Genomic DNA, 27,987 nt, shown 5'->3' on the forward strand with positions numbered 1-27,987 from the left:
TCCTTTGCTCGCTTCTTTCTTTCCATTCTATTTTTACACATTTTCTCATTTAATTCTGACAACATTACAACGTAGCTAGTATGACCCTATTTTAGAGATGAGGGCACTGAGATTCAGGGAGGTCTGTCATTGGCTGTATTCCTTTCCTGCCTGTGGTTGCTGTAACAAATTACCACAAACTTAATACTTTTAACAACGGAAATTTATACGCTCACAATTCTGGAGGCCAGATGTCCAAAATCAAGGTGTTGGCAGAGCCCTGCTCCCTCCAGAGGCTCTAGCAGAGATTCCACTCCATGCCTCGTCCACCTTCTGGTGGTTGCTGGTATTTTTTGGTGTGGGGCCACCATATCACTCCAATGCCTCCAAAGTTGCATCTCCTCCTCTTCTGTGTGTCTCAAAGCTCACTCTGCTCCTCTCTTATAAGGATACTTATATGATAGCATTTAGGGCTCCCTGGAATAATCCAGAATGGTTTCCTCATCTCAAGAGCTTTAACTTAGTCACATCTGTAAAGAATCTTTTTCCAAATAAGGTCACATTCACATATTCCAGGAATTTGACATGGATACTTTTTGGGGGACCATTTTTCAGCCTAACACACTGGCTCAGTGTCACCCAGCATGACATGGTGTAGATGTTCAGATGTAGGACTTGCAGATTCCAGAATTCATGTTCTTTCTGCTCCATGTGTTGTCTTCCATGATATTCCAAGACCTGTCATCTCCGTCTCTCCCTATATCTCAGCCTCCCCTCCATCTGCCTTACCTCAGAACAAAGTCAATATTCTGCTCTCCCAGCTCCAGGGCCCTTTCCAAGGAGAATCTGAAAAGGCTGAGCTTCCCATTAACAAATTCTATCATACACTCTTGGCTTCCTTTCCAATACTCAGTCAGCTTCCTGAGTCTAGTTCAAGGACCACACTGGATCACAAAAGCAACCTTGCTTTGAGGAAATAACAATTATCTCTTTCCCACTGATACTGATTTTTTAGTGTCCCCATAACATGACAGAAAAGAATGCTAAATATCATCCTCTTTCTTTTTCTGAACTTGTTGTCTGCTATTACTTAGGGAATGAAAATGGAGAGAAAAAGGAAACCAGGCTATGTCTCCTAAATTGTCCTAGAACACACGGTATGAAGGTTAGTCAAAGCCAAGTTGCTTTTTGTCAAGAGATTGCTTGATCTAGAATCCATGTAGGAACGGATGATGTTTCCACCTGCCTAACACGTGGGCCAGTAAGGATCTGCAAAGTGCTATTCTGTACAAATATTTCTCATTCATTCTAGGAACCAGCATTCACATTTACACAGACTACCTGGAATTCAATGTAACTTTTCTTTTCACAATCTACCTAAATATTATACTATATTTTATATAAAATATAGAAACTTACTCATTGTATGGCCTATTTACAAACCCCTCGCCATTCAAGTTGTCATTCGAATTACATCTGCATGCATCGTAAATCAGACAAGAAGATTTCATCATTTTTACTTAGATAGACATATATTTAAAAGAAATTAAGAGGGGAAAATGAGCTCATATTTTCCTTACTATTTTAAGATTTCTAATGTTCTCTATTCTTACCTGAGGATCTGAGTTTTCAACTATTATTTCTTTTCATCCTAAAGAACTTCCTTCAACATTTCTTGTGATATAAGTTAGTATGCAGGCAATAAATTTTCTCAGTTTTTCTTTAACTGAAAGCAACTTTCCCTCCATTCTTTTTGTTTTTTCCTTTGAGTGACAATATTATACAATGAAATGTTTCAGGTGTACAACACAGTGCTTCACAATTTTTAAGATTATATTCCATTTATAGTTATTACAAAATATAGGCTATATTCCTTGTGCTGTATCTTTGTAGCTTACTTATTTTATTTTTTTAATTTTGAATTTTATTTTTTATATAGCAGTTATCCATTAGTTATCCATTTTACACACATCAGTGTATACATGTCAATCCCAATCTCCCAATTCATCACACCACCACCCCCCTACCACCACTTTCCCCCCTTGGTGTCCATACGTTTGTTCTCTACATCTGTCTCTCAATTTCTGCCCAGCAAACTGGTTCATCTGTACCATTTTTCTAGGTTCCACATACATGTGTTAATATACGATATTTGTTTTTCTATTTCTGACTTACTTCACTCTGTAGGACAGTCTCTAGATCCATCTGCGTTTCAACAAATGACCCAATTTCGTTCCTTTTTATGGCTGAGTAATATTCCATTGTATACATGTACCACAACTTCTCTATCCATTCGTCTGTCAATGGGCATTTAGGTTGCTTCCATGAGCTGGCAATTGTAAATAGTGCTGCAATGAACATTGGGGTGCATGTGTCTTTTTGATTTATGGTTTTCTCTGGGTATATGCCCAGTAGTGGGATTGCTGGGTCATATGGTCATTCTATTTTTAGTTTTTTAAGGAACCTCCATACTGTTCTCCAGAGTGGCTGTATCAATTTACATTCCCACCAACAGTGCAAGAGGATGCCTTTTTCTCCACACCCTCTCCAGCATGTGTTGTTTGTAGATTTTCTGATGATGCCCATTCTAACTGGTGTGAGGTGATAACTCATTGTAGTTTTGATTTACATTTCTCTAATAATTAGTGATGTTCAGCAGCTTTTCTTGTGCTTCTTGGCCATCTGTATGTCTTCTTTGGAGAAATGTCTATTTAGGTCTTCTGCCCATTTTTGGATTGGGTTGTTTGTTTTCATCATATTGAGCTGCACAAGCTGTTTATATATTTTGGAGATTAATCTTTTGTCCGTTTATTTGTTTGCAAATATTTTTTTCCATTCTGAGGGTTGTCTTTTCATATTATTTGTAGTTTCCTTTGCTTTGCAAAAGGTTTTGAGTTTCATTAGGTCCCATTTGTTTATTTTTGTTTTTATTTCCATTTCTGTAGGAGGTGGGTCAAAAAGGACCTTGCTGTGATTTGTGTCAAAGAGTGTTCTTCCTATGTTTACCTCTAAGAGTTTTATAGTGTCCGGTCTTACATTTAGGTCTCTGATCCATTTTGAGTTTATTGTTGTGCATGGTGTTAGGGAGTGTTCCAATTTCATTCTTTTACATGTAGCTGTCCAGTTTTCCCAGCACCACTTATTGAAGTGGTGCTGGGAAAACTTTTCTCCATTGTATATCTTTGCCTTCTTTGTCATAGACTAGTTGACCATAGGTGCATGGGTTTGTCTCTGGGCTTTCTATCCTGTTCCATTGATTTATATTTCTGTTTTTGTTCCAGTACCATATTGTCTTGATTACTATAGCTTTGTAGTATAGTCTGAAGTCATGAAGTCTGATTCCTCCAGCTCTGTTTTTTTCACTCAAGACTGCTTTGGCTATTCAGGGTCTTTTGTGTCTCCATACAAATTTTAAGATTTTTAGTTCTAGTTCTGTAAAAAATGCCATTGGTAATTTGATAGGGATTGCATTGAATCTGTAGATTGCTTTGGGTACTATATTCATTTTCACAATATTAATTCTTCCAATCCAAGAACATTGTATATCTCTCCATCTGTTGGTATCATCTTTAATTTCTTTCATCAGTGTCTTATAGTTTTCTGCATACAGGTCTTTTGTCTCCCTAGGTAGGTTTATTCCTAGGTATTTTATTCTTTTTATTGCAAAGGTAAATGGGAGTGTTTCCTTAATTTCTCTTTCAGATTTTTCATCATTAGTGTATAGGAATGCAAGAGATTTCTGTGCATTAATTTTGTATCCTGCAACTTTACCAAATTCACTGATTAGCTCTAGTAGTTTTCTAGTGGCATCCTTAGGATTCTCCATGAATACTATCATGTCATCTGCAAAGAATGACAGTTTTACTTCTTCTTTTCCAATTTGGATTCCTTTTATTTCTTTTTCTTCTCTGATTGCTGTGGCTAGGCCTTCCAAAACTATGTTGAATAATGGTGAGAGTGGACATCCTTGTTTTGTTCCTGATCTTAGAGGAAATGCTTTCAGTTTTTCACCACTGAGAATGATGTTTGCTGTGGGTTTGTCATATATGGCCTCTATTATGTTGAGGTAGGTTCCCTCTATGCCCACTTTCTGGAGAGATTTTATCATAAATGGTGTTGAATTTTGTCAAAAGCTTTTTCTGCATCTATTAAGATGATCATATCTCCAATTTGTTAATATGGTGAATCACACTGATTGATTTGCTTATATTGAAGAATCCTTGCATCCCTGGGATAAATCCCACTTGATCATGGTGTATGATCCTTTTAATGTGTTGTTGGATTCTGTTTCCTAGTACTTTGTTGAGGATTTTTGCATCTATATTCATCAGTGATATTGGTCTATAATTTTCCTTTTTTGTAGAATCTTTGCCTGGTTTTGGTATCAGGGTGATGGTGGCCTCATAGAATGAGTTTGGGAGTGTTCCTTCTTCTGCAATTTTTTGGAAGAGTTTGAGAAGGATGGGTGTTAGCTCTTCTCTAAATGTTGGAAAGAATTCTTCTGTGAAGCCATCTGGTCCTGAACTTTTGTTTGTTGGAAGAATTTTAATCACAGTTTCAATTTCATTACTTGTGATTGGTCTGTTCATATTTTCTATTACTTCCTGGTTCAAACTTGGAAGGTTATACCTTGCCCATTTCTTCCAGGTTGTCCATTTTATTGGCATAGAGTTGCTTGTAGCAGTCTCTTAGGATGCTTTGCATTTCTGCAGTGTCTGTTGTAACTTCCCCTTTTTCATTTCTAATTTTAGCGATTTGCATCCTCTCCCTCTTTTTCTTGATGAGTCTGGCTAATGGTTTATCAATTTTGTTTATCTTCTCAAAGAACCAGCTTTTAATTTTATTGATCTTTGCTATTGTCTTCTTTATTTCTATTTCATTTATTTCTGCTCTGATCTTGATGATTTCTTTTCTTCTGCTAACTTTGGGTTTTGTTTGTTCTTGTTTCTCTAGTTCCTTTAGGTGTAAGGTTAGATTGTTTATTTGAGAGTTTTCTTGTTTCTTGTTTCTTTTATAGCTATAAATGTCCCTCTTAGAAGCGCTTTTGCAGCATCCCATAGGTTTTGGATTGTCATGTTTTCATTGTGTTTTGTCTCTAGGTATTTTCTGATTTCCTCTTTCATTTCTTCAGTGATCTATGGTTATTTAGTAATGTATTGTTTAGCCTCCATGCATTTGTGTTTTTTACCTTTTTTTCCCTGTAATTCATTTCTAATCTCATAGCGTTGTGGTCAGAAAACATGCTTGATATGATTTCAATTTTCTTAAATTTACTGTGGCTTGATTTGTGATCCAAGATGTGATCTATCCTGGAGAATGTTCTGTGCGCACTTGAGAAGAAAGTGTAATCTGCTGTTTTTGAATGGAGTGTCCTATAAATATCAATTAAATCTATCTGGTCTATTGTGTCATTTAAAGCTTCTGTTTCCTTATTTATTTTCATTTTGGATGATTTGTCCATTGGTGTAAGTGAGGCGTTAAAGTCCCCCACTATTACTGTGTTACTGTCAATTTCCTCTTTTATAGCTGTTAGCAGTTGCCTTATGTATTGAGGTGCTCCTATATTGGGTGCATATAGATTTATAATTGTTATATCTTCTTCTTGGATTGATCCCTTGATCATTATGTAGTGTCCTTCCTTGTCTCTTGTAACATTCTTTATTTTGAAGTCTATTTTATCTGATATGGCTATTGCTACTCCAGCTTTCTTTTGATTTCCATTTGCATGGAATATTTTTTTCCATCCCCTCACTTTCAGTCTGTCTGTGTACCTAGGTCTGCAGTGGGTCTCTTGTAGACAGCATATATATGGGTCTCGTTTTTGTATCCATTCAGCGAGCCTGTGTCTTTTGCCTGGAGCATTTAATCCATTCATGTTTAAGGTAATTATCGATATGTATGTACCTATTACCATTTTCTTAATTGTTTTGGGTTTCTTTTTGTAGGTCCTTTTCTTCTCTTGTGTTTCCCACTTAGAGAAGCTCCTGTAGCATTTGTTGTAGAGCTGGTTTGGTGCTGCTGAATTCTCTTAGCTTTCGATTTCTCCATCGAATCTGAATGAGATCCTTGCCAGGTAGAGTAATCTTGGTTGTTGGTTCTTCCCTTTTATCACTTTAGGTATATCATGCCACTCCCTTCTGGCTTGTAGAGTTTCTGCTGAGAAATCAGCTGTTAACCTTATGGGAGTTCCCTTGTATGTTGTCATTTTTCCCTTGCTGCTTTCAATAATTTTTCTTTGTCTTTAATTTTTGTCCGTTTGATTACTATGTGTCTCAGCATGTTTCTCCTTGGGTTTTTCCTGTATGGGACTCTCTGCACTTCCTGGACTTGGGTGGCTATTTCCTTTCCCATGTTAGGGACGTTTTTGACTATAATCTCTTCAGATATTTTCTCTGGTCCTTTCTCTCTCTCTTCTCCTTCTGGGACCCCTATAATGCGAATGTTGTTGCGTTTAATGTTGTCCCAGATGTCTCTTAGGCTGTCTTCATTTCTTTTCATTCTTTTTTGTTTATTCTGTTCTGCAGCAGTGAATTCCACCATTCTGTCTTCCAGGTCACTTATCCGTTCTTCTGCCTCGGTTATTCTGCTATTGATTCTTTCTAGTGTAGTTTTCATTTCAGTTATTGTATTGTTCATCTCAGTTTGTTCATTAATTCTTCTAGGCCTTGGTTAAACATTTCTTGCATCTTCTTGATCTCTGCCTTCATTCTTTTTCTGAAGGTCCTGGATCATCTTCACTAACATTTTTCTGAATTCTTTTTCTGGAAGGTTGCCTATCTCCACTTCATTTAGTTGTTGTTCTGGGGTTTTGTCTTATTCCTTCATCTGGTACATAGCCCTCTGCCTTTTCATCTTGTCTATCTTTCTGTGAATGTGTTTTTTCTTCCACAGGCTGCAGGATTGTAGTTCTTCTTGCTTCTCTGATGTTTGTTGAATGATTAAGTAAACCCTGAAACTTTTGAATACTTGAAATTATTGAGTCTACCCCTAAAAAAAGGGAGGATTTATCAGTTTTATTTCTGGACCCTGTAAATCTGATCTTGGATAATACCATTATTTAGTATTAAATATTAAAATATTAAATACTTAATACTGATTAAACATTATTTTATATTACATATTTTGTCTTTCAAAAGTATAGTTTTACATTTGTATTCAGTGTTATAATTAAAGTTACAATTATTTAACTCTCACTTTTAATTGGTTTCAGTATTAATGGTCAATTTCTTAATATCATTTACTTCTGTTACTTAATTCTTAAGTTTGTTTTCTCTCACCTAGCCCAGTGCTTCCTGAATCTTAATGCATGTAAGAATCTCCTAGAAAAACTGTTAACACAGAAATAGCTGCATTCCAGCCACAGAAATTTAGCTTCAGGGGGTTTGGGGTCGACCTGAGAATCTGTATTAGTTTCCAGATAATGTTGATGTTACTGAACCCTGAACCACACTTTGAGTAGCACTGACCTGGCCTATATCCTTAAGCCATTTCCCTAGTAAAGAGGTTTTATGTTTTCTTTTTTCTTGCGTATTTGAGAATTTCTTTCTGTTACTTTTTCAAGTGAAAGACAACTTGACTATATTTATCTTTCTTGGGTACACTCCTGTAAACTGTTCCAAGCAAATTTTTATAGATTTTATAGCAAGAGCACCTATTATATAGTGTGAAATTTAAAAACAAAAAAAAGGGCAGTCTGATTGTTGCTCCTTTGTAAGGTAAATTGTTTTCTTTGCCGGCATATTTAAAGGATTTTTTTTCTTTACTATTGTAATTTTAAAAGAAAAAAATTGCCAATTTGTAATGGTATGGAACACTTTTGATTAATATTGCCTGGAGTATGGAAAGTCCTTTCAATTTGAGTTCTGAAGCTTTCTTGGTTTTGTTTTTATTTTACCCCAAAAGGACTTTTATTAATTTTTGTTTATTCCTTGTGTTCCAATTATTGCTACCTCAAGAACATCTATAATTCTTAGATTTTGTCTAGTGTTTAAGTCTATGATCTCTGTCTTCTCTATTTTTAATCTTCTCTATTTCATTAATTTTTATTGTTCTTTTCTTCTTCATTTTGATAGAACGTAACAATTTTCCTTCAACAATAGTGATATACATATATTTTAAATGATAATTTTTTTTCAGCTTCTAATGCATATTCTAACTTGGCATTCTGGTTTCTTTACCATGTTTTCTTGACTAACCTGTCTCTTTTTCTAATCATCCTGCTTTCTTTTAGTCTAAACTTATTCTCTCATTTATCTTTCTGTATCTTAAAGTTATTGAGGATGTTGAACTTCTAAAAATTCTTTCATATTCCTGTGGCAAATCATCCTGGGAGGTCAACTGTTACTCTGAGTCTCTCAGACATTGTTCTTTTTTTTGTGTCCATCATGATTTTTAGATTTTTAGTTTATCATGAAAGAGCCAGTGTTTGTTAAGAAAGAGATAACGATTGTCTTTACTTATGTGTCTTTACTTGAATCCCCTACTGGTGGATCATAAATTAGTTTACAGAACTTATATCCCAATTCCCAGCCTCTAGCAGGTTTTCCACCTTGTGGAGCTCCTTGGGTTTATGTAGAATCTTCTAGCTCCACTGCCTGTATCTATGTCCAATCTGAATACAGAAAAACAAACAAACAAACAAACAAACAAAAAAACCCAAGAATCCACAAGGCCCCCTTCACTTTTAGCATAGCTATGGAACTTTAACTATGACAGATATTGACAAACGTACTTCCAAAAATATTACAGTCGCATGTAGTAGGCAGAATAATGTCTACATCCTAATCTCTAGAATCTGTGATGCTAGGTTTACATGACAAAGAAGAATTAAGTTGGCAGATGGAATTAAGGCTGCTAATCTTCTGACCTTAAAATAGATATTCCACTATTACTCAGCTGGACTCAATATATCTCAAGGGTCCTTAAATACGAAGAGAGAGAGAGAGAGAAGAGTCAGAGTGATGCAATATGAGAAAGACAACTGGCTATTGCTGGCTTTGAACATGGAGGAAGGCCACAAGCCAAGGAATGTGGGCAATCTCTAGAAGCTGGAAAAGGGAAGGAAACAGATTCTCTCCAGAGACGCCAGAAAGAAATTCAGCCCACCAATACCTTGATTTTATCCTGATGAAATCCAAGTCCATTTCAGACTTCTGACCTCCAGGACTTTAAAATAATAAATCTGTGTTATTTTGAGCCGCTATGTTTGTGGTAATTTATTGCAGAAGCCATAAGAAACTAATACATGACCATCTCTTTGGTCAATCACTATTTGCATTCTCAACATGAATGTAGAAATCCAAGTCTGCATTAACAGTGGTGCTTCAAAAAAGTACTTACACTGTGTAAGAATTCTCATTTACTTTTGTAATTACTCTCTGCATATTTCTGAACCAGGGGAAAGACTGCAGCCAAAGGACAAAGGTCTTTCCTCCTTCTAGTCATAGCACAAGGGAAACACCAGGCGAAATATATATGTGTGTGTGTGTGTGTGTGTGTATATATATATATATATTTATTTATTTATTTATTGCTATAGAGGAGTCTACTAACTAGAAGTTTGGTGAAACTAAAATGAACAATTTCACCTGTTTCCCTTGTGATATGACTAGAAGGAGGAAAGAGTATTTTTATAGCAAATTGGGAAAAGTTATATATTAGAGGCTACTATCAGGCATTAATTTAATTTCATGTATTCTTAAATCTCTTTTTGGATAACGTGCTGATCCTACTAACTCACTCCTTCATGCATGAATACAAACTTGAGAAATTATAGTTTTATATAAAGGGAACATGTTTTTCTAACTACAAGAATTCTTTTTCTTTACATTGGTAGAACCATGGCCTATCTATTTTAATTTTGTGCAGCACTACTTTTCCTTGGGGAAGAAGTAAAAGATCACATTTTCAAATGTTTCTCTCTCTCTAAATAGGAGGCTACTAAGACTGAGATTTCCATATACCTTGATTTGCCCAAGTAGGTATCTCTCTACTCACTCGTCTCTGGAAATCACCATGTTTACCCAAGATTTTAGTCAAGAGGCTAAAGTCATGGGTAAAAATTAAGAGGAAATCGACAAAGGTATATTAAGCTCTAAGGAATAAACTATACTGTCCTAAAAGAAACATATTATTACAGAGTTAACACAGCACCACTTTCTACCTTGCCAGTATTGAAGGCCACATGGCAGCCAGTACTCTTCACATGACCTTGTTTGCCCTGAACAATTTCTGCACAGCAGATAAAAGGCCAAAGCACAACACAGTTCAGTGAATAGCATAAACTCATTCATCCACATGTACTAGATCTTACACCATCAGGCTTCTCACTGCTCCTACTATAAGAATCACCTTATCCTTGTATGTTGGACACAACTGTTCTGGACGTATAGTTGTTTAGCTGGACCAGCACTGAATCAAGAGAAAGGTCCTCTACTATTAGTCTGCAGTAGGGTCTAATATTTCTACCATTGCAATCATCAAACAAGACAAAGACTTTGTATCTCCAGGAGGATTAAGTCAAAACATAGATAGACTGACCTAGGAAGAGAGCCATTAGTCTTTGTCAGATAAGTATGATTACTTGATGGCATTCATTGCTTAGTTGAGTTGCAAAGAATACTGCAAAAATTAAGCAGGCTAATTTGGGAAGGACCAGAAGGCAAATTTGAGAAACATTAGGATATGAGTAAGGAACACTAAGATACTAAATTTTTTCTGAGCATGACCCTGCCCTGGTAGAGGTAACTGGTGGGCTCCTCAAAATATAGATATTCTCTTGGTAGTGTTAGCCAATGTGAACCCAGCATGAAGGAAAATGAAAAGCATCACAACTCTTTAAAAACAAATATTTTCACTTTTATGGGAGCCTATGAAACACGTGGTTAAGACCATGGGCTCTGAAGTCAAACTACAAAGGTTCAAATCCGGGCCTTGCCCCTCACAGGAATGCTATGTAACTCTCTTATGCCTCATTTCCTTCATCTGTAAACTGGGGATAATACTGTTACCTCTTTGGCTACTTTCAGAGCATCAGCTATGCTAAAACATGTAAAGCTCCTAGCACAGTGCCTAACACCTAATAATAGCTGCATATAACTGCGGCTGCTAAGGAGAAGCTGCAAAGCCTTCTGGGTAAGAACAGGGACTCTGGAAGAAGACTGTCTAGGCTCTGCCATTTAATAGCTGTGTGATCTCAGGCAACTTATTAACTCTTTTGTGCTTCACTTTCCTCATCTGTAAAATGAGAGTAATAATAATAATCATACCAGGGTTATTTTGAGGATTAAGTCAGTTAATATTTGTAAAATGTTTAAAAGAGCATCTGGCATATAATATGTTGATTAATAAATTATTCGGCTCTCTTCAGTTTTAAAACTGTGATCATGGAAAACCAAGGTCTCTGTAGGGTACTCTGGGGGGAGGTCCATGTGGTAGAGTAAAATAGAGTACAGTAACTCTATTTTACATATTGAGCTTTTGGGCAAGATTTCCTTTGAGTAAAGGTTCCTGCTGTATTAGAAAAAACAGGAAAAGGAAAAGCAAATAAAAAGGAAGGGAAGTAGAGAGAGAAGGAAGGAGGCAGGAGAAAAGGAAAGAAGGAAACAAACCGTGGTCCTATATCAATGAGCCCTCATAAAAATATCTATATCAGTCCAGTTTTTACAAAACATTCAATGTTTTTATATACATTATCTAGAGAATTTTACCAGATCATTTTAAGGTTCCTTCTAGGTAGAAAATTCTCTGAATTTCAGTAAATTCAAAGACATACATTCCCAAACTTCTTTAGGGTAAACAAAAATCTCAGTAATTCTAATTTAACATGCAAGTCATGAATATTCACCATAGTCAAATGAATAATAAATCACCCCTGAGTTCAAGTGCTTGCCATGCAAAATTGCCTATTTCCTAGAACATTCAGAAATCTGTTTTTAAATTGCTTTTTATTAATTTTGCTCTCATGATGGTTGCTCTTCAAAGCAACCTGGAAAATGTGCCATCTTCAGCATTAAGGAGATTAAGGAGAAATGAGGAAAGCACAATATGATGCCATTTACAAAAGGAAAGACAGTCCATGGATCAGAGGTCTGGGCACTGGAAGACATCTTTTAAATGTCACCAGACAAAATTTATGATATAAAAGGGAATGTTCCTTCATCATTCTGAGTACTGTTATCTACATGAATAATAAATCAAAAGGCTCTTTATCCATTTATGGCTGAACATTATGACCTTAGATAGATTGGCAATGTGATTTACTCCACTGATATCAATGAAACTGAAACTCAGTGAAAATACCACTGGATTGGCCCAACATTCTGGAAAATCAATGAGGCTTGGGAGAACAGTCTGAGGGGAGAGTATTTTAAAAATGCAAATATCTTTGGCATCATTAAGTCAGTAAACTCATTAAGATTTTTTTTAAATAACTACCCTTCAGTCTTTGCTACATAGCAAACCCAAGTACATTCAAGCTTAACACGGTTGTCTACTTCATAATTTTATGGAGAGAAAGCACTAGTATTTATCCCCAAATTGGTTTGAATTATTAATATTTTACTTTTAAAAGATGAATGCAATGTGATTCCATTTATATGAAATTTAGAATACGCAAAACTTATAGTGATTAGAAGTATACCTATTGGTGATAAAATTATGAAGAAATGAAAGGAAATGATTATTGCAAAGAACTGGATAATGACTACCTCTAATGTCGTCAGAGAGAGGACTGAGATTGGGAGGGTTTTCCTGGGACTCAGAACACAGAAAATATTCTATGTCTTGACCTGAGTAAACCTTGACATGAGTGTTCATTTATAATTATTCATTGAACTGCACATACATGTCTTATATACTTTACTTATATCAATTATATGTCACAATTTTATTTAAATAGGATATTCTATTCTGAGGTGACTCTCTAGTCTATTACATAGGTCATACTTAATATTAAAAAAGTATTCACTGTTTATTTGAAATTCAAATTTAGCTGGGGGTCCTTAATTTTATCTGGCAAACTTACCCTAATCAGAATAGCAGTTAGATAACAAAAACTTTTTTTTTTTTAAAAAAAGGGCAAAATAAACCACAGATATAATGTGTTCTTAGAAGTCGTGGTCATTCCTGTTTTATATTCTATTAATATGATAAATCTGTGTCTCATAGCATGTGACCATCCCCCAGGGTTCTTGGGTCCAGGGACTATAAACAAAGGTAGGCTACATAGATGCAAGTTATAGTTTGCTTATAGGAAGGCAAAGAAGCTGACCCTTATAAATACAGTCATGCCTTTAAGAAAGGAGAACTTCAAGTCAGAAACAAATCTGAAAAAAATTTAAGCTGTTCTTTTTTTTTAAAGCAATGATTTGCCTTTTATTACATGCATTTGTTTGCACAGGAAAGGAAAAGACAATCAAATAGGTAAAATGGATGCTATATCGCTCCCTCATACATGAAGAATTACACATCTGTCTAACAATAGTAACCACTCTGAAAGATAATTATGGATCAATGCTTTAAAAAATATCCTGAATTGCCTGCAGAAATGGCAAGGAGGATTCAATTAAATTATTTGTAAAAGCCAGTCTTTTTTTCCTATCCATCTGCTACTTGAAATGGGATGACCTTTCAAACAGTGCTTGCCAGTTCTCAAAGCAAATTCTAAATAAAGAAGTGGAATGTGGCTTTTTTTCCCTCTCCACCAGGTTCAGCATAGAAAGAGCATTTGTACTGACATTCTACACCACTCAAAAGAATGCAGATTTGGCCTCTAGAACATAAAAGAGGCATTTAAGGAATATCAATCAGGCTCTGTCCCCATGCCTTCAGTCATGACATTTGCCTTCTAGCAGAAGGGTGTGCCGCTTCCCAGATAAGTGTTTGAGAACTAGCTACATGAAGTCATTTACTCCCTGGAGAAAAACTGGAAACCCCACCCCCAAACAAATGGGATAAAGCAAACAAGTAGCCAAGGACCCCTTGTTAATCTGCCTATGGCAGGAGAGCTAATTCAGAAAGGTCAAGTGTTTAAGTAACAACAGACTCAAAACAGACCTTCCAAAGGCCTCTCCTTAGGCCTTATATTATCAACTAACAGCTTGTACTCTGAGACTATTAACAGCAGTGTTTTCTTCACTGAGTCTATATATATTTTTTACCTTGTTTTAGTGTTCCCCCTGCCCCTCTTAATTTTTTAAACATTTCCAATTTGGTCTTTCATGTCTTTTTTTTTATTATTTAATCAGAATGTCTTAAGAGATTCAATGATTAGGGAAAGGACAGCAAGCACATTTCCAGAAGTTAAAAAAAATACAAGAAAACATAAAAAATAATTATCATATTACCCAGAGAATACCACTGCTAACAGTCTGGCGTGTATATTTTCATTCATTTTAATGCATAAATATATATAAAGATTGGATCATACTATGTAACAACTGGAATCAACTATTTTATGCATATCTCTCTATGTCATAAATGTGTGGAAAGGGAATGTTGCCTGCCATTCCAGTAAATAACGAATGTTGCCCACAATGTTTGCTTCAGTGGACAAATGGAGATTTACATCATCGTTCATGAATTTTCATTATAACTATGTAACTTTGTACGTGTGGCTGTATGTGTGTACACAGTTGTAATACAACCTGTAAGTGAATTTATTTAAATGCTCAACTATTTATGAATATAGAGATTTACAGCTTTTTTTCATTATTATACACAAAGCTGTAGTGAACATCCATGTGCAAATCTTTACAATTATTTCCTTAGCATTACTTTCTGTAAGTTGTATGGCTGGACAGGAAAGTATGAACATTACCAAAGTTTTTAAGTTAATATTGCCGAACTGCCCTCCAGAAGTGTTGTACATACTCAATGTTTAATACCATAAACTCTGTATAACATTGAAAAGTATCAACTTCTTGGACAATTGACAATCTGAACAAAATCTCATTATTGCTCTACTTATCATTGTTTTGATCACTAATGAAGCTGAAAGTTTTATTGGTGTTTTTGTATCTTCTCCTTTGTGAATTACCATTCAAATATTTTGCCCATTTTTTAAAGAGGTAAAAGCGTTATCTTAAAATACAATAAAACCATGAGGATTTAAGATAAGTCCACACACATATAAAAGCAAAAACAAAAAAATGCTGAAGAGAATAAGTATTTTAAAAATAATATATCCTCAGCAAAACAAATAGACACATACATATGTATGTTAACAAATATGTTTCTGCTTAAACAAATTAAATAAAAACACACATACACACACACACACACACACACGTAAAATAAACCAATACTTTCCTCAGCTCTATTCCCAATCCCATTTTCCCATGGTAACTAATAAAAAACAAAAACAAAAAATACAAACAGTTACTTGTTCATCCTTCTACATCTTTCTCTAGCTTCATACAAAATATATACAAACATAGATTTGTATACAGAGCTACTCTTCTCTTTTTCATTTTAATGGGCTCATACTTTCTCGATTACTCAACCAAATGACTACTTACTTACTTTATCATGGACACGTTGGATATCACATATAGATCTACCTAATTATTTTTATTCATTGCAAAATATTCCACAGTACAGTTATAAATATGTTCAATAATTTCCCTATTAATGAGTTATTTTTTGGTTAATGCTTTGTTTTGTTTTGTTTTGTTTTTGCCACTACAAACAATGCAGCACGCATCCCTGACTAGACATTTTTATATGATAAAGAATCCCAATAGTAGAGGTGCAGTGTCAAAGAGCAGGTATACCATTAATTTTGATAGCTACTGCCAGATCTATCAGGGTATGAAAACTTTTTTGCTTCCTCATTATGATATGAATTTGTATTTCCATGACTACTAGTGAGGTTGAGCAGATTTTCCTAAGTCTTTGGTCACTTAAGTTTTCCCTTTTGTGAACTGCAACTTAATATCTTTAGCCAGTTTTTCAAATATGGTGTATAACTTTATCTCATCAATGTATAGGAGAGTTCCTAGTTTTCTTATGTTTATATTATTTATATCTTTAATTCATCTGAAATTTTAAAAAATTTTACAGTGAAAACAGAAGTATATCATTTATAAATTACATATTAAAAGCATCATTTTTTAAATAGACATACATTTCCCACTGAGTGAAAAAGCCAGTTTTACTATATATTTGACTCATTATTACATATTTTGATTGGTTTCTGACTCTTTTTTCGACTCCAGTGATCAATTTTTCTCATGGCCAATAACATACGGTTTTTATAACAGCAACTTTATATTAAGTTTTAATGTCTAGAAGGAAGAGTCAAAATAAAAACCTGTTGCCATTCTGACTGGAATTCCATTAACATATGTGTTATTTTAGAAAGGAATGACATCTTATAATATTTGGAAATATTATAAAATATAGTATGACTATTTATTTTCTTGTTAAGTTTATTACTAAGAATTTTATATTTTTTTGTTCACATAAATGAATTTTTTTCTATGTCTATGCAACTGGTTATTGAAGGTATAAAAAGCTTTGCTTTTTATATACTTACCTTATGGCCATCCAGCTTATATGTTTTCTTAGTAATAGTCTGTAACAGAGTCTTAAGTTTTCTAGCAACAAATTCATATCATCTGAAAATGAAGATAACTGTGTTTGATTTTTTCCAATATTTATATTGCTTAATTTTACTGTTTAATTACATCATATAGAACCCACAACACAGTGCTAAGTAACAGTGTTGACAGCAAATATCCCCCTGCATTTTTCCTGGTCTTACGAGAAATGGATTTTAAATTTCACTGTTTAATGTAATGTGATGATGGTTTTTTTATAAATATTCTTTATTATGCTTCATTAACTTCCTACTATGCCCATTTTATTTAGAGAGTTATTAGAAATTCCTAATAAATTTTATCAAATTCTTTTTTGGCATGTGTACTGTGTTGAAGAGAGTCCCCACAAAATTTATGGCCACCTGGTAACCTTATTTTGAAATGAGATCTTTGCATATGTAATTAGTTAAACTAAGATGAGGTCATACTGGATTAGGGTGGGCTCTAATCCAATGACTGGTGTCCTCCTAAGAAGAGAAAATAGAGACATCAATATTCAAGGAGAACTCCATGTGATAACAAAGGTAGATAAGGGAGTAATGTGTCTACAGGCCAAGGAACACCAAGGACTGCCAGCAACCACCAGAAATTAGAAAGAGGCAAGGAAGAATCATCCCTTAGACTCTTAGGAGAGACCTTGATCCTGCTGGCACCTAGCATCCAGAACTGTGAGAGAAAAACATTTCAGACACCTAGCATCCAGAACTGTGAGAGAAAAACATTTCTGTTGTTTTAAGTTACCCAGTTTGGTAATCTGTTATAGCAGCCCTATGAAACTAACAAAGTGTGTATTCTTATAATCATATTATTTTTTTCTTTTAATCTGCTAATGTGATGAATGGTATAGATAAATTTCCAATCCTGAAGCAGCTGATAATTTTTGAAATAAACCTGATTTCAAGTATTTTATTATACTTTTATAAGCAGATAGACTTTAGTTGCTACTTTTTAATTTATATATTTCTGTATACAAAAATAAAAGTGGTACAAAATATCTTTTTAGAGCTATCTATATTAGGTTTTGATGTAAAGTTATGCTAGATTTGTACAATCACTTGAGGCCCCTTCTTTCGTTCTCTATAGTCTTAATTGTTTGATAACCATAGGGAGTATATGTTTTTAAAGCTTAGACTTAATTTAGCTGTAAAACTATTTGGGCCTGGTGCCTTTTTTAGTGGTATATCTTTAACAATCTTCTACTTTCTTCTATGATTATTATTATTAAAATTTTTTACTTTTCTTACATGAATACTGATATTGTATACATTCTTAAAGAATCTCTATTTCTAGATTTTCAAATGAATGGCTATAGAATTTTTTCAAAAAATCTAACGATATCAGCATCTTTTGAAAGAGTTGACCAAGAATCTAGGAGAGTACATACCGCTTTCCTTCCACACCACTACATGTGGACTGAATCAAAAGAGGACAATCCTCAAAGAAGGAAAAGAACCACTACTCAGTCAAGAGCACACAAGTAGCTCTCATCCCTGGTTAGAACCACTAAAGAAACCCATAGGGAATGTTTTCATGTGAATCATCAGGATTGTGTCACGATAAAACCCAGATGGCTGGTCCTCAAGTCATTTGGTACTCTTCTGGAGTCTTAAAAGAACTATGCAGAAAAATTCTTGACATTTCCATTAAGCTACAATAAAGCTTTCATTTTTTGAAACACTTGACAAAAATTTTTTTTAAAAGAATCACTCTTCCTTTATACCTGCACGCATTTTAAAATATCTTCAATATTTCTAAGAAACAATTTTCTTTACAACTCAGACTTTCTACTAATATTCTTTTATTCAAAGCAGATGGAGGAAATTAGAGTAACATATTTGCTCTAAAATCATTAGTGTTGCATCAGCACTTCCAATCTAAATGGCATTTCAAGGGGTTATTGTTACGTGGATCAAGAGTTTGCTCTAGGCACAAAGAGACATTAAAAACAACTATGAAACTTTTTTTGCAATTAGCTTTTGCATCTCAATTTCTTCAACACCAGTCCAACAGGATTTTAAACACAAATCAAATGGGAGAACAGAGTGGTCCAATTCAGTCACAGGTCTACTGGCTAGTCCTCTGATAAATCATTACAGCTACTTTTCAAAAACAGTGTTCTCAAAACTGACCATCAACTCATCAACTGCTTGTTGATGGGTTGTCTGGAAGACTGGGAATATATTCTTATCTTTCAGACACCAGCCTTTACCTTTACCTTTATCTTTAGATACTTCACCTTTACCTTTCAGATACTTTAGCCTCCTGAAATACCTAAAAGTAGGTGCTGAGATTCAAATGACTGCTACTCTATCCAAGAGTGAAACAGTCCCTGGCTTACGAATGAACCATTCCATGAGTGTTTCTTTAATACATACTGTATTAATCCCACAGCGGAAAATTTTTTTGGGATTAATATACTACACACCTGGAAAAATGCAGTCTTGTGTATACATAAGAACAATCACAGAAAATGATACAGGATAGCAACAGTTATACTTTATATTTCTAGAGTGCATTACAATTTTCAAACTACTTTCATGATACTTTTTGTATTTTATCCTAATAGTAAGTCTATAATGAATGCAGGATAAAAGAGGAAGTAGACATAAACATAGAACTCTAGAGATGAAAGGGACATTAAAGACCATCAATGACCCTCTTTTACGGATCAGAAAATGGAGACCAGAGTGAAATGAGGACCTTTGCCCTCTTGCACAGCCAGGCTGAAAGGCTAATAAAGTGAAGACTGGTCACCACAAGGGTTACAAGAAAAGAGTTACAAAAATAAGAGAAGAAAGAGAAACATGATGGGAGCAAATGTATTAATGTATTTTGTTTCCTAAAAAGCAATTCTATTGAACTAAAGTTTGAAATTCAATGTTGGTCTCTAAGGACCACTTGGCTATGGTGTTTTTGTGCCATTACTAGATCCCTCAGAGAGAAATAAAATTTTGAAATTCATAGTTTCCAGTAAATATGTGCAAGCCTTTGAAGAACATATTCATGTAGTTGTAAATAGTATACACACATATACGCAAAAACTTAAAATTCAGAACATAACTATAGAAAGGAGCCTAAACATTCTACAGTTTAATTAAGAAGCTATTCATGCATTTCCTGCACATTCACCCTCAATCTATCCTCTACTCTCCCATCCCAGCAAGTCCTAGTTAATTATTTTAATAGTGTGGCCTCTGTTATACAATAAGGTTTGAAAATAATCTTTCCTTTAAAGGAAAATATATTAGAAGTATATTTTTTCTGTTACATCATTCTCAAAAATATATCTCAACAATGCATGGCCGGGCCCTAATATCTTTTATTCAAAAGACAATAGCCATTTTCCACGATTCAGTCCAGAATAGTTTTTAAAATCTGCATCTGGGATATCATCATAATTCTAAGAAGAGGCTGCACTATAGAAAAAAGCTCAAAAGCAAAAACATTAAAAGTGAAATCAATATTTTAAAAAGAAGAAATTCACAGTGGTGTGAAACATCATATCAGGGTTAGAGGACAAATCTCTGTGTTAGGATACACACTTATTTACTGTCAGAATGCACAATAATAACTTCCACATTTTTAAAATGCTTTTTGTCACTTTCTAAACGTCTGGGAATAGAGAATATAAAACACCCTGTCTGACGCACCATGGGAAGTTTTATGATTCTCCTCAAAAAAAGGAAGAACAAATATCTCTATTTCCATTCCAGATCTGCACAATATATTCTTGCATCCCATTTGCTCTGATTCATTTACATTTTGCTGAATTCTGTTTTTGTCCATTTTCATCATTCAAAATATAAAAAAAAATCAACAACAACAAAAAGCCCTGAAAAGATGCTTTCAGATGAAATCGCAAAGAAAATAAGTACATGAATTAGTGAAGCAACATCCAAGTGTATACTAATGTGGCAGTTACATCTTTTCTCATCTTGTCCGAGAATTAATTGCACTGCTGAAGTTAGACATCCAGCCTGCTCCATGCAGACAGAAGCCCAAGCCGGAAGCAAACTCTGAATAACAACACTGCCTTCTGATTCTTTTCACATGGCTACATTTTTGACATTTCCTTCAATATTCTACCCAACTGCAGTGTGACTATGACAAAAGATTAAGGTAGGCATGACTGGCACATCTGTGGTGAGTGGCAGGGAATGGAAACAGGCAACAAGTCCCTTTAGTGGCTCCAAAAAGCCCATAGGCATTCTGCAAACCTTTTGCAGACATGCTCTAAGGAAAGACTATAAAAGGTACAAACCGTGATGACAATTTTAATCACTTGACAGACAATGCTATGATCTACTATAACTTTATAATGATAAGTCTCTAAGACATGGGAGACTGACAGGAATACATTCTCTCTCTACCTCTCAGTCTCTTTAAATGTTTATATGAGGATTTTACAGATGGATAGAGATGACCTTAACATAGTATTTATTTAACCTATCCAAGGATGAATTATAAATGGCTAAATTTGACAACAGTGGGATTTTCTTGGTTATTTTTAATTTGACTCAAATCACTTTTCTGGTTTCTGGAACTTTCTCCCAGACCCTGGTAGCTGTCAGGTGTCAGTAATCAGAGTTAGCCCATCTGTAGTCAGTGTGGCCTAAAGTTCTGCCTACAATGTAGCAATTACAGTCAAGTCTCTTCTGGAAATGCCAATTACTGCTCTTTGCCTGCCCTGTTGAATGTCTCCTTAATGTAAGAATGACATAACATTTTTACCCTATCTCACTGGAAAATATTATTTAAAATAGCACCCATAGTTGGCAAGAGTGCAGGGAAAGAAGCATGCCCAAAGATGATGGTGGGGATGTAAATTGGAACAACCTTTTTGGAAAACAATCTGATTATACATATCATGATGTTTTTATCCTACTATATTCACTGATATTATCTGGTGGACATTATCCCATATCTTCAAATATTCTTCAACACCAGACTTTTAATGTCTGTATGGCATTTTATTATGTGAATATACTATAGTTTTTCATTGTTTCCACATTTGTCAACTGTTAGTTGTTTTCAATTTTGGTTATTATAAATAATGCTATAGAGAGCATTTTTATACATACATTTTTAATTGCATTCTGTTTATTCCTTAGTATAGATACCTAGAAAAAAAAGCTTACCAAGCTTTACCTTCAAATAATTTTGTCCTAGCAACTAAGGAATTGTAATCAGCAAACCAATTCCTAAACTAGAATTCCAGTAGATCATCGTTTACTAGGAGAAATATATTTGCTAAAACTGATTTTGCTTATTTCCACAGCCTTGATAATGGGCAATTCCTCTGAGGAAACCAAATCAGACAGCATGTATGACTGAGTAACCATTGACTCAAAAAGGACAAATCAGGTCCTACCAAATTCATTTCAAGCAAAGGCACAGCCTGCTAAGTTAATTATCTTTTGTCCTAGAGCAAAAATCCTCTTCCCAAGTCCACTAATGTAGCCCAGGAACACATTCTTACCATCACTGGTTTGCATGAATTTGCCTGTCTTTTGAAGCCAAAAAACCAACCTGAGCTTATAAAACTGAAAAGCCAGAACGTTGTGAAACATTCTGTAGTTGCCAAACCCTACCCCCCAGATGGCGTGACTAGAGAAGTTAACTGTCTGGAGGCTGTTCTAAAGGAAAATGTGATTGACTCTTAAATTAAAACGTCAGATTTTAGAAGTCAGTGAATAATGACATACCACTATTTAACCTATCATATTGGAAAATATTTAAAATGATAACAATGTTGGCAAGGTATAAATATTTTCACCTTCAAATGAGTTTCGGGAAGAGTGAGAGCCGAACGAAGTTCAAGTTGAAACTTTAATGTGCTATTATGAACCGTGACTCTCCATAAGGGGCTGTAGCTAGTAGCATTTCGAAACTTAACTACCAAACTCTTCTTGTTTTATGTTACCTTTTATATTTGGCTGCTGGGTTTCTGTTGAGCATCTCAAGGGAGAACGTTCTGTAGAATACCTTTAGTAAATGTTTCCCTAGGCCAGCAGTTGCAAACATTTTGGTCTCAAGATCCATTCACACTCTCAAAAACTGTTAAAGGCCCCAAAGAGCTTTTGCTCATGTAGGTTATATCTATGGATATTTACTGCATTAGAAATTAAATGACCACATTTCAAAACACTGTTAATTCATTTAAAAATAACAACAATAAACACATTATATGTTAACCTATATAACATATTTTCTAAAATGAAAAAACTAGTGAGAAGAGTGGCATTGTCTCCGAGTTTTGAAAATCTTTTTATTGTTTGGCTTAATAGAAAGCTGGTAGATTTTCATATTTGCTTCTGCATTGTGTCATGATCTACTGTTTTGGATTGAAGTATGTCAAGAAAATCTGGAATGTTTTTTTAAATTGAAGCATAGTTGATTTACAATATTACATAAGTTTCAGGTGTACAACATAGTGATTCTAAATTTTTATAGATTATACTCCATTTACAGTTATTATAAAATATTGGCTATACTCCTTGTGCTGCACAATATGTTCTTGTAGCTTATTTATTTTATACATGGTAGTTTGTACCTCTTAATCCCCTGCCACTACCTTGCCCAACCCCCTTTCCCCAAGAGAAGTATTTTAATAGCCTTTTCAAATAAGTGTGGATGTTTTTCTTTAATACTGCATGAAAACTCGACAAATGGTAGTTTCTTTAATAGTTAGTTGCAGTGTGTAATCTGAAACGGTATCAGTAAACTTTTAGTGCTCTATTATGTGAAAATCCATGGTCTCTGTTGCACTTTGAATGGATCCTTTCCCCATGCAAAAATTTGTAAAAGCATGCATTGCTCTAGTCGAATTCATTGGCTCACTGAATTAGGCAGATCTTCCAAATATTGACACATTTCATTACATGCTACCAAAAAAGAATCGCCATCGATCACATCAGAAAAGTCTTTAAGTACTGGGAAGCTGTAAAGTTCATGGTGGCAGATACAAGTTTTCCAAAATTCTAATTTTTGCTTGAAAGCTTGAATTTGATCATTGGCAACAAATGCTGTCCAATGGCTTAAAGTGACAGGCTCACTTTACTCATTTTTGAGAAAATGCCTGTCAAATATCGAAGTCTGAATAACCATATTTCAACTGTCAATCGTTCTTTCAAGAAAAAAATAATGTTCCATATAAAAGCAACAAGTTCAGCTTACAATTCAGTCATACAAGTGCTTTTTCCTCAAACAACTATACTTCATTACACAGCAGCAATGCTTCATGTATGCTTCCTATACCAGCACACAGGATGCTAAAGAGATGTTTTTGAGAATAAAAACCTAATTAAATTAATACTCTTTACTGTTTCATCAAGGATATTTTTAGATGAAATTGGCTTATTATTTTTTTTAACCGTAAGTCACTGTGGTAAAAAATAAAAGACCAAAAGTACACTTTGGTGCCACTGCCTTTATTCACACTACACTTTTACCCACCATTGCTTTTGCACCATCAGTGCGAATGTCAACATAGCAAGAAAGAAAAACAACAACACAGTATTATGGCAATATAGTTTTGACCTTGCAGGTATCCTAAAAATGTCTCAGCATCCTCAGGGGTCCATGAATCACACTTTGAGAAGTGCTATTCTAGACTTAAAATCTGGATCTGACAAAAAACAATTAGTTGGGGACAAAGGGAAATTCTCGTCACCATGTTATATCTCATTCCCTGGGCATGTTAATTCATGAGTGGCTGGTGGTAGATCCACATTTTCTTGCAATGTTCACTATCTGGTCCTTAGTATTGAGAGCCTCTTGATTTCCTCTCAGGATCACACACACGTGTGCAGCAGCAATGCTATTCCATAGAGTCAAGGCCAAAGAGAACCTATTTGACTGGTAACAGGCAAAGACCCTGTGCTTCTCTTGACTCCAGACCCAGAAGTAGCATGATGAATGCTGTGACTTATCTACAGCAAAGATGGACAAGAAGATACTTGGTGACTCTGGTCTGTCTGCAGCTTGGGAGTGCCAGAGCCTCTATGGAAACATGGGATCTCTCTGGCAAAAAAGGCATGGCCAACCTAAGTTAATCTGCATGAATCTTTATCTGAATGGGTAGTTTTCATTCTTAGTTTGGTATTGTATCTCACCATGTATGTTATTCCACCAACATCTTAAAAACTTATTTAGCCAGAATTTTCTGGTTTCATATGAATGCTAACTATACATAGTCTGGTATTGTTTTTTTAGAAAAAGGTTTTCTTTATCTTATGCAAGATCCTCAGCTCCTTTAGGCAAAAAGACAAATTTAACTTACTTCCTTTTTCTTTTAAATTTTGTAAATTTTATTTTATTTATTTATTTTTGGCCGTGTTGGGTCTTCATTGCTGTGCACGGGCTTTCTCTAGTTGCGGCGAGCAGGGTCTACTCTTAGTTGCAGTGCGTGTGCTTCTCATTGCGGTGGCTTCTCTTGTTGCGGAGCACAGGCTCTAGGTGCACGGGCTTCAGTAGTTGTGGCATATGGGCTCAGTAGTTGTGGCGCACGGGCTTAGTTGCTCCGTGGCTTGTGGGATTTTCCCCGACCGGGGCTCAAACCCGTGTCTCCTGCATTGGCAGGCAGATTCTTAACCACTGCACCACCAGGGAAGCACCTCGTTTACCTTCAAAGTTGCAAATTAACTCAGATTGTTTAAAACTATTTAAGTATCATGTTATATACTTAACATAAAAAAATAGCTCAATGTAAATGTCACGTCTGGCAATGATCCTATTCCAAATCTTTTACATGAAATAGAGTGGGAAGGAAGATTATATGGCTGCCAGAACAGAATTAAACATGTGGAAACAAAGAAAAACAAAAGCACAATTTGCCCTTTCCAGACAACAGGGAAACATGCAAATAAGTCAGTGACTTTCCTTCCAGCTAACCACAGAAGTAGGGACATGTAGTTTTAACACCTGTGAGGGCACCTGGCTTAAATAAAAGCAAAGTAAAAACGAGGTTATGCTGTTGTCTTAGATGCCAAAACTCCAAATCTGCCAGTCACTCAAGACAAGAACGCAGGCCCAGGCAACTGATATTGATGCATTCAAAGGCTGTCGCTGTCTGTGAGGACAGACCAGCATTTCATAATCTCCAGCAGACAGAACAACTGTTGAATGGAAAGTCAAGAGTTGGGAGGGAGAAAAGAGTCGGTGGTAATTCTAAGGTCAAATTAGTTTGGAACACCACTGAATAATACAGAGTTAAACAAATTCTTTTACTGTGGGACTTCTCAGAGCCCTTCTGTGCCTTATACCTTTCCAAGAAGGAGATAAAGCATACAGCATTTTCCAAATTTTTGACACTTCTTTATTTCATTTAGTTTCTTATTAGCCTAGTGGTCCCTGGGACACAGGCAGGAAATACTGATACTGATATAAAGCAGTTAAGTGAAATATTCAGGTATATACCTGAACTGTAGTAGAAGAATCTAGATGCCACAGAAATGATGAACACATGCCCACCAGCCAGCCCCACTACATCAAGGTCCCTTAGCCTCTCTCTATCGGTTTCTTCAGCTCTGAAAGAAAGATGATGATTAGTAAAGTGCCTTGGGATGATTGGGCAGGAAACACTAAATAAGAGCCAATTATTGCCCTCATTACAGAGCAGATGATCTAATAAACCATCCCTATTACTTACAAAGTTCAGAGTGTTACTTTGGTTTTTTTCTTTAACTGCACTTCAATTTGACCTAAGAGATCTACACTAAAAAGAACAAACAAAATACTCATAGGAAATACATCCAGAAACTGTAATACAAGCTTTCTGATTGGACCCTTCTCTGCTTACACATTTTCAGTGGCTGTCAATTGCCTACAGATGAAATCTAAATTTCTTAGCCTGGTGTACAACCTCCCCAGGTTGTCTCCAATTGACTTTTTATACCAACAGCTCCACCCTTCAGGAGACATAGAGTTTATGATTAAGATCATGGGCTTTGGCAGTGGGCAAACATGGTTAAGAGTGCAGGCTCCATTCTACCACATCCTGAGTAAATTATTTCACTTCTCTAAGCCCCTGATTCTCAAAGTGTGGTCCATGGACCAGCAGCTTCAGCATTATTTGACGCTTATTAGGCAGAATCACAGGCCTCATTTCAGACCTACTGAGTCAGAATCTGCATTTTAAGAAGATCATCAGGTGATCCCTGTACACATTAACATTTGAGAAGCACCACTCTAATTCTCATCAGCTCATCGGAAAATTGGGGGTAATAACAGTAAATAATAGTGAAGTTGGAGATTGCAGTCATTTTCCTCCCCTTTGAATCTGAAGGATTTTATCATCTAAATACCATTCAAGTATGCCCACCTCTCTTTCCCTTCATTATCTTAGGCCAAGTCATTCTCATTTCTGTCCAGATCTATAGCAATGTCCATCCAAGTCATCACAATGCATGCTCTCTTGCTTCTCTCTTATCTGTTTCCTTATTGCAAACAGAGAGATCTTGTAGGAAATGCAAATGAAATCAGAGCTTCCATTTGGTTTCAAAATAAAGGCCCAAAGCCTTTACCAGACCTGTCCACCTCTACATCTTATCTTGTCTCATGTTCCTCCCAGCTTCCTCTGCTCCAGAAGTACTGTCTTGTGGTTGTTGTCTTCTGTTCCGTGAACTAGCCATCCCCCTTTCTAACACGGTACATTTGCAAAAGCCATCCTCCCTGCCTGCAGTGCCTTCCCTCCCCTATTTGCCTGGTTAACTTCTCCTCAGTCTTTAAATGTCAGCTCAAATGTCATTAATCCTACAAATGTTCCATGACCCTCCTCCTCAATAACCAACACACTGCCTGGCCCACTGCCTACACCCTGTAAGTATTTGTTGAATAAATAAATGTATGAATTGATGAATGGTCAATCATGTGGCTATTGTGATAAACAGTTGGATTGATGACTGTAAAACATTTAGCACAATGCCTGGTAGAGAGCAAGAGCGCAGTGCTGGACCAGTTGTTATGTATTTTGAAAATGAGTCACGCTTGATGTGCCTAACAATTAGAATCACCCAGGAAACTTTTAAATTGCTCAACGGCCAGGCTCTGCCCCTGACCAATTAAAGCAGAATCTTTGGTGGTGGGACCCAGGCACCTGAGGGTCTTTAAAACTTCCAGTGGGGATTCCAGTGTGCTGCCACAGTGGAGAATAACTGCTTTACCCTTTTTCTTACTGTGGCCACCCAGCTTTCCAGAGGAATGCATGCTGATTGATGAGAAGAGTCCTCATTATTCACGCCATGAGTCGACACTCACTTCTCCCATGGAGAGGAACAACGGTAAGAATCCATGTAAGGAAAGTCCAGCAATTCATTTCCCTTGGGCCCCTTGACAGCATCCAGATGGTGGAAACTCTCCATGTGTCACTGAAGCCAAATTGAAACCTTTCTTGGGAAATCCAAGTTGC

General features: G+C 35.6%; 1 protein-coding gene across 39 annotated transcripts in view; it reads right to left on the bottom strand.

Annotated features, from left to right (window-relative positions):
- FHIT (fragile histidine triad diadenosine triphosphatase) overlaps positions 1 to 27,987 on the bottom strand; it is a 1,451,597-nt gene that overhangs the window by 917,103 nt on the left and 506,507 nt on the right. Inside the window, exon 1 of one of the 39 annotated variants that reach the window (XM_067755026.1) lies at positions 16,517 to 16,582. The exons of the other annotated variants lie outside the window; for them this stretch is intronic. The gene's annotated coding sequence lies outside the window, so the exon portion shown is untranslated. Of the gene's footprint in view, positions 1 to 16,516; positions 16,583 to 27,987 lie in introns of those variants that run through there. 39 annotated transcript variants of the gene reach the window in all.

The sequence above is a fragment of the Pseudorca crassidens genome, chromosome 10 (assembly GCF_039906515.1).
Source record: "Pseudorca crassidens isolate mPseCra1 chromosome 10, mPseCra1.hap1, whole genome shotgun sequence".
NCBI lineage: Eukaryota > Metazoa > Chordata > Mammalia > Artiodactyla > Delphinidae > Pseudorca > Pseudorca crassidens.